Source organism: Oryctolagus cuniculus, chromosome 18 (genome assembly GCF_964237555.1).
Source record: "Oryctolagus cuniculus chromosome 18, mOryCun1.1, whole genome shotgun sequence".
In the NCBI taxonomy this organism is placed as follows: Eukaryota; Metazoa; Chordata; class Mammalia; order Lagomorpha; family Leporidae; genus Oryctolagus; species Oryctolagus cuniculus.
This window is the reverse complement of record NC_091449.1, coordinates 48,096,901-48,104,451: the sequence shown is the minus strand read 5'-3', so window position 1 is coordinate 48,104,451 and position 7,551 is coordinate 48,096,901. Positions and strand designations below refer to the sequence as shown.

The 7,551-nt window shown below is 49.1% G+C and overlaps 1 protein-coding gene across 3 annotated transcripts in view; it reads left to right on the top strand.

The window, feature by feature from the left end:
- CDH11 (cadherin 11) overlaps positions 1 to 7,551 on the top strand; it is a 164,332-nt gene that overhangs the window by 571 nt on the left and 156,210 nt on the right. Inside the window, exon 1 of one of the 3 annotated variants that reach the window (XM_070063307.1) lies at positions 95 to 313. The exons of the other annotated variants lie outside the window; for them this stretch is intronic. The gene's annotated coding sequence lies outside the window, so the exon portion shown is untranslated. Of the gene's footprint in view, positions 1 to 94; positions 314 to 7,551 lie in introns of those variants that run through there. 3 annotated transcript variants of the gene reach the window in all.

Below are 7,551 nucleotides of genomic sequence, written 5' to 3'. Positions count from 1 at the left end.
CACGCGGCTGGGGCTCCAGGCTGCGCAGTCGAGTCCTGGACACGTCGCCTGCCCTCTCGTCTTCTCTCTGGGGAAAGTCGTCTCCCGCGCGGTACCCGCCCGTCCGCGCGGTGCCGCTTCCCCGAGAGCCGCTACAGGACCGTGCTGTGCGGGGTTCCCACCGGGTCCTGCCTGCTGATGCCCGCCGAGCGTCCCCGGGGCTCGGTGCCTCGGGTCGAGACTGCCGAGAAAGCCCAGTCCATAGCAAGGGCCCGAGCGTGAAGCGGCGAGTTCGCGCACTTTCCTAGCGGAGCTGCGCTCCCGGCAGCGTGGGGTAAGGTCCGCGAGCCGCTCACTCTCGGCTCGGCTCCGGCCTGCGCTCGGCGGAGCCCGCCGGGGCCACCGTCAACTTTGCGAGCCAAACCGTCCCCGGAGCCCGCGCCTGCGCTCGGAGCGCGCCGAGCCTCTCCAGCCCCGGCGCGCACGGCCCCGCTCCCGGAGCCTTGCCAGGGACTAGGAGTCCGCGGGAGGTGCGGGGAGCCGAGAAGCGGGCGGGATCGGGGGTGGGGGGGAGCACGGCCTCACCCTGGGAGCCAGGAATCCCCAGAGAAAAGTGGGGTCCTGGAGGCCCGCGCGGCGCAGCTCAGCCCGTTGTCGCCAAGGCCCTGCTTTCCAGCCGGGGCTCGGGACGCCTGCCTCTCCCGGGTGAAAGGTTTTCTGGATGCGAGAAGAAACCCTGTTGCTTTTGCTGATAATGCAGCAGGAATTTCACGGGCCACCGCGCCACTACGAAAGCTTCGCATCTTTTAATTATTTAATAATGCCGTCGCCGCGGGGTGGGAATGAGGGGGTCGTGGCAGCAGCCCTGCCGCCTGAGGGGGTGGATTGGACCCAGAGTCTGCCCCTCCTCTTTTCCCTAAAGAAATCTCGTCCGATGGCTCTGCAGTCTGTCCCTGCTCTCCTCTCCCAGTCATCCCTAGCCTCTTCAGAGGACGCACTGAGTGAGTTTTCGGTCTAATCCCGGGAAAAGCACGATGCTTAAGCCGGCGACAGGATGGATCCCTTTGCTGATCGCTGGGGCTTGCCCCAGGCGCGCAAGGTTTCGCGGGGTGCCCGGGTTGGCGGGGGGTGGGCTTGCAGAAGTGTTCTCAGGAGCGAGGATTCCCCAGCATCCCATCAGCACAGCCACGAGGCTGGCCGCTGAGCGCTGGAGTCTGAAGACGGCCGATCTTCAGGAATCCTGGAACGGTTTTTCCTAGGAGTGCGGAGGCGCAGACGCCGGGACACCGAAGGGGCCCAACCCCAGCTGCGGGAAGCCTGGTCTTCTTCGCGTAGCACAAAGGAATAAAAGTTACACAACAAAGGGACGGACTTGTGGCCACTACCAGAGGGGCTCCGAAACCCCAGCCACTCCAGTCCCTAAAACACAGGCTCCGCGTCCAAGTTTCAGAGTTGGCCACTGGGCCCTGGAAGGGAGCTTCAGTTCAGACCCGAACTCCTTCCTGTACAAAGGAATGTGAGTAGCTCTCAGTAGAGACCAGGGCACGGCCTCTGGGAGGCCAGGAAACTTTGCTGCAGTGGTCATTAGCTTCCCACCTTGCTTTCGAGACCATCATGTGAATACACGGAACGGCTTTTCCTTTATTATAATTATGACTGTGATTATTTCAGTTGATATTGTAGTCTGCATAGACATCACTTTAGAACATTAAAGAAAAGAAGAAGAAGAAGCAGCTGGCTTCCCCACCTCTAGGAGGAAGAAAAATGCATGGGAAGGATTGAAATGGGAAAGTCTGGTGAGGCCCAGACATATAGATGTATTCAAACTGGGTTTATTGCGTATTAGAAAAATAGGCTTTTAAACCAGTTCTAATTGAAGTGCTGGACCATCTTGATAACACTGCAGAGTCCCCGTTATGTTCAGCATCCTTATCAGAACACCAGACGGTAAAATTGCTAGAAGCCTAAATTCTACTTTCAATTAAGATGCAATCTTTTGTTAATTTGAGAATTTTTTAAAAGTTACAGCTCTTTTTTTTTTTTTTTGGACCCAGAACACATATTTCCTTCCCGGGGTGATGGCTGTGGGTGTGTGTGTTTATTTTGGGGGGAGGGCAGAGGGGGAGAACCATGTCGTGATTTGGGGGAATACGGATCAATTTCATGCTCTTTTATTGCACTTGTCTTCATAACTCATGGTTTTTCTTCCACTTTGAATAGAATTACATGGCTGCTTTGTAAAGACTCTGGTTTGGGGACCTCATATGGGAAACGCCATGGCTGTGACCTCAAGGCCTGATTTATCACGCCACAGCTACACTCCCAGGAGCGTAGTGGGTCTTGGAGCCTTGCCTGTGGAGGCCTGTGACTTATGAAGTTGACAGTTGGTGTAAACTTTGATCTGTTATATTTAAATCTATGTTTTCAAAACCGTCTAAACAAGATCTCGTCTTCCTCCATTCTCAATACACTACCGTAGGTAGATGGTCAGCAATAATAATGATTTCATTTGGGTTTATTTTCAAATATTGATCCTTTTCACTTTGCTCATAGGCATACCTCGTATTAATTAATGGTAGTAAAACAGTGGCCTATGGAGTTTAAAAGTAGGCAGCAAACATTTCTTCTTCAATCGTCGAATTTGCAGGGTGACTACAAATTCTCGACTTTTTTTCCGTTTTAGCAAATGTGAGCGCTAGATAAATTCACTAGCCAATGATTCAAGGGATTAAAATGTGTTTGAGACGACCCTCCCCCCCCCTCATAAAACTGGTTGTGGTTTCACAAAATTTACTTAGTCTATCAAGAACCTTCATTCTGTATTTTCCAAGAATTGGGAGTTGTCAGCTTTTCTGATTCAAAGGATTCGTCACACACACGGTATATATTTTTGGTCCATATAAATGTGTGATTTCCTTGATTAAAGAAGAAACATCAACCAGTCTCTTAAAAAAGAAGAAAGATGCTAACGCTCTAGGAAGTTGGGCCTACTCTGACGCCCCAGCGGGAACATCAGGAAGCTGTTCCTTCAGGATTACAGCGATAGCCGTCCGCGGCCTCCTCTCCGAGCAGGAAGGACTCAAGCAGACACGCCAGGAGGGGAATTAGACATCTCTCTGCTATAATTTTACCCTGACATTGAAAGCTTTGTGCGTCTCTGGAAATGGACTCCTTCGCGGAAGATCGCACTTGTGGCCACTAGAGGGCAATGGCGCCCTTCTCCAACTTTGTGCATGGGGCCCATCTGCTTTTGAGGGCGCCGTGAAAAGCGGTTTTGTTACCATCAGCCTTGTCTGGTCCTCTCAGGAGAAAACGAATTCAATCTAGCTGTGGTTCAGGCTACTACTTGAGCAGTTTGTCAGGATTAGCATCCTTCTAGTGGGGAGATGCCGTTACCTTCCGCCTCTTCTGCCTACCTCGGAATTTACTAGAAAGTTAGGAAATCTTGTAACTTCAGATTAGCCCCCCGTGGGGGCTGGACTGCAGGATAAACGTGATCTGGGACGATTTTCTGGATTTTCTTTTTTCTGGCAGAAAGAGCCTCACTCTGACTCCAAAGTGAACAGAGTGAATAAACAAAAATATTAATGACATTGCAGTGATATGACTGCCAGTTCTTTCAAGAGGTTTTGAAGACATCTGCAAGACATTTACAACTTGTAGGGGAAAAAAAAATAGCGGTTTGAGCTTTGATAAGCACTTTGGGGCATGGAGTTACCATAGAAGAGTGAATGCTTTACCTTGCAACCATTCTTGATATCGCTGTAGGAAGCCTAACTGAGGCAGAGTGTAAAGTTTAATTCAAGATAGGTACTCAGGCGCTGGAGTTTAATCATTTGATTTTTTTCCTCCTCCATGATACAGAAATGATGGCATATGATTAAAGTGCGTAGCTCAGGCTGCACAAATTTATATTTGTTCCTGTTGATATGTAACTGTTAACATTTGTTACCTATGTAACATATTACACACATGTAATATGTTACTGTTGTATATCAATTTGAGAGTTCACAAGAAGAATTACGCCATATTGTAATTAAGAGGAAAGCTCCAATAAAAATAAGTACTGTCTTAAGGGGATACGTATTTGTATGTTTCCGACGGAGCACAGTCGCCCCCCTGGCCATTCGGCAGTGGAGTTCCCTGCAGCCTGAGCTCTGTTGGAACGCGCAGAAGGTGATGAAGAAGGACTCAGTGCAAATGGCTTATGGAGGGTGCATTAAGTAACACAGAGGGAAGCAGGACAAAGCGTGTGTGAACCAGTGCTCTCTCACACTGGACACTTTAACACAATTCTGTGTGTTTGTGAATAATGCATGTTGTTTGAACCAGAGGCAAAATCCACTGTTATTTGGTTTAATTAGTCTTCAGACAGTTGCAGAGTTTGGGGATTCTCATTGAGATAAAGCATAGAGGCTGTGCAGTCCCAGGTCCCTGCTCGGGTGGAGAACTTGGCTGCAACAGCACAGTGAGTGAGACAGGAGCATGTGGGTGAAGAGCAGGCCGGCAGGAAGAAAGAGGCTGAGGGTGCTTTTCTCATGGCGGGACAATTACTGCTCTGTCCCTGTCTGTCTGTCTCTCTCTGCTGCTCTCCCTCTCTCATTTAGGGGCTGAAGCTAGAAGTTTGGCTATACACAGCTTTCCCGGCCTAAGGAAACAGTGGCCACACTCTCACTCCATGTGTGCTGGCCGTGAGTACGCCTCAGACAGTATCTGTGAATGAGTACAGCCTCATTGTCAACATTGCCTGGTGCTGGAAGGCGAAAAAAGCCTCCCCTTTCTCCTCTGCCACCCCTTTAGTTCCCAGAAATCCTGCTGCCACAGCCCTCTGCCCTGGATTGATTGTCACAAATCAGGGTTATCTCTGCACATGCAATTCTCTTGAAGAAAATGGCTTCAGGCCTGGCTTTGTCCCCACTGTGACAGTCACCAAACCAGCTGCCAAGTGGTAGTGGGAGGCTCCTCTCTGGTCCTGGTTATGAGGCATAGAAATCTTTCCAACCTGATCAAGGCCCTGTCCGTCCGTGAGTGCATTCTTGTGGATTTAGAGCGGGGTCCCTGCTACGTGTTCTTCCGTAACAGGGCTGGGCAGGGCTGACCAGGTTACTGGGGGCCCATCCCAGCTGCGGGTCCGGGGGAGTGTTTTACTCATGGGTACACCCTGGGCTGTTCAGGCTGCTTTGCATCATTCGCGAGGCTTGGGCCAGTTGTTCAGCTCTGCACGCGTCATCCTGAGACAGCAGGGCTGGGAAGAGGATCAGGCGAGTGAAACCAAAGCACATTTTGATTTTGACTTCATTGAAAATTTTGATTTTTTTTTTTGCCAATCAGATTTTTCCATTAATTTTAATCTTAAACACATTAAATATTATTTATCTTGATTCTTGAGGTTGTTTTTTTTTTTTGTTGTTATCTTTTTCTATTTTGTACTGTGCTTACCTTATCCAAGTCCTGGTCCTGCCCAGCTGTTTAATTTGCTACCTTCCAGCTCTGTTGTTTCCAATGTCTGTGACCGAGAGTAAGAGAGTCAAAGGCCTCTTCTGTAAGAAAAATAAAGGGTGTGTGGGGAGATGGGACTGATAACAATATCTGTGTCCTAGGAGAGTGATGAAGATAAATTGAGAACTTAGTGCAATGTCTGGTGCAGGATGGGCACTCAGGCAATACCGAGATTCTGCTTCCTGGGCTACAGGGAAAGATAGTGGTTCCTTTTAGCAAAGATTTGGCCAAAATTCCTGCATTGAACAGTCACTGCTCCCAATTAGGGATGAACAGTTATTAGTGCTTGCCTTTCTTGAATGACTGCGTAAGTTTAAATGACCCATCCCTTTCCCATTGAAAATATTCAACAAGCAGTGGAGATGTTGGATTTGGAGGTAATTACTGCTTTTGAAAAGCACCTGCCTCCTTTGTACCTTTGCATTTTTCCCCCTCTGTTCATTTGTCCTAGGGGTTGCCGTGGTAAGTTACCCTGAGGTTATGTTTGCTAAGCTTGCAGTAGGAAGACACTCATCCCCTAAAAGGGGCTCATTGCTATTCCCAACATGCTTAAAGATAATTAGTCTCTTGATAAATTGTCTCCTTTCAAGGCTGCTCCTGTTGGTTTGCAGGTCAGTGTGGTTTGGGATTTTCAGGGGTTTGAGCAGTGACAGTTTTAACTCATGAGAAGACCTTTCTGAAGTGCCCTTGCCCTGCCTTGAGGTCTTGCCCAGACCCAGGCAAAAGCACAGCTATTTGGTGTTGTGTTAGGAGCCCACACCCTCGTGTGCCCTTAATGGTATCACACTGTTTCCCCACCCAGTACTGCAGCCGGTCTTTGCTGTCCAGTGCTCCTGGACCTTCCAGTCGGTCCTGTCTTTCCCGTCCGTGGCCCCCTTGTGTCATCTGTTCCTTCTCCAGGCCAGTGCTCCCTGCTATGTGTGCCTAGCAATGAAAAGGACTGTCTGCTCTGTTTGTCTTGTATTTTGAATATGACCAGGCCCCCAAACTCATGTATATGTTTAAATCTCAAAGTCATGAGTTGGGAGTAGGAAAATTAAAACTTAATCCACTTAAGGTGTCTGGGAGGTGGGGCCTAGCAGGAGCTTCTTTGGTTATTGGGAGCATGCCCTTGGAAGTTAGTTCTTGGAAGAGGGTTGGTTATTAAAGCCTGTTTGGACTCAGCAGCTTCCATGGCTGTCCAGCTCACCCTGTGGTCTTCCATGCATGTTCTGCCCTTGCCCTCCACTGCCCTCTCAGAGGCCACACCTATGGGGCCACTCAAACTTGGACTTGAACCTCTGAATCTGTGAGCTCAGTGGACCTCTGTTTCCTCCCTAAGCAGCTTGTCTCCCGTGTTTCACTGTAGTAACAAACAGCTGACTAATACAGAATGGGTGAGAGCCAACTTCCTAGAATCCTACTATAGAAATACTGTAAAAGGTCTGAGGAAAAATGGAATTGAAATGTAAGCTTATGTTGGTGCTAGCAATTTTGAAATTCATGCATGGTTTTTTCCTAATACACATTTTCATGGAGTTTTTGAAGACCCTCATAAGCACAAAATGGCCTACCCAGTACCTCATTTCACCCCAGGGAGGGAGGCGCTATCACCTCCATTTTCCAGAAGGCAAAACAGTCCTCTCAGCTTACCAGGCAGAAAAGAATGGAGGGTGGGCTCCACGCCTGCTCCGGCACCAGATGCTTAGGCATTTCCCACTCTGGTCGGTGCCCCTCTCACAGGCACCTCCCTCTCTGGCCGCACTAGAGCAGCAGGACAGAAGAACTGAACTGACTGCTTCGTCCTGTGTTTCTACAAGATCCCAAATCTCCCAAAAGGAGTTTCTGAGATCTTTGGATCTGACTCCCTTCTCAGCAGGTTTTCCTTTTGCCAGTAATCCTACAGCATTCTAAATGTCCTGATGACAGCCTGCTAACTACCTCTCCGGGAACCTGGGAGGTGAACAGGTGATTCATTAACTCTGTTCATTAAAACGCCTCATTTTAATGAAGGAGGAGCTAAAATAGACCTCTTGTGTCATTTGCTCCCAGTCCTCGAACTTTCTTCCTCCCATGACTTTTTCCTTCTCCTGA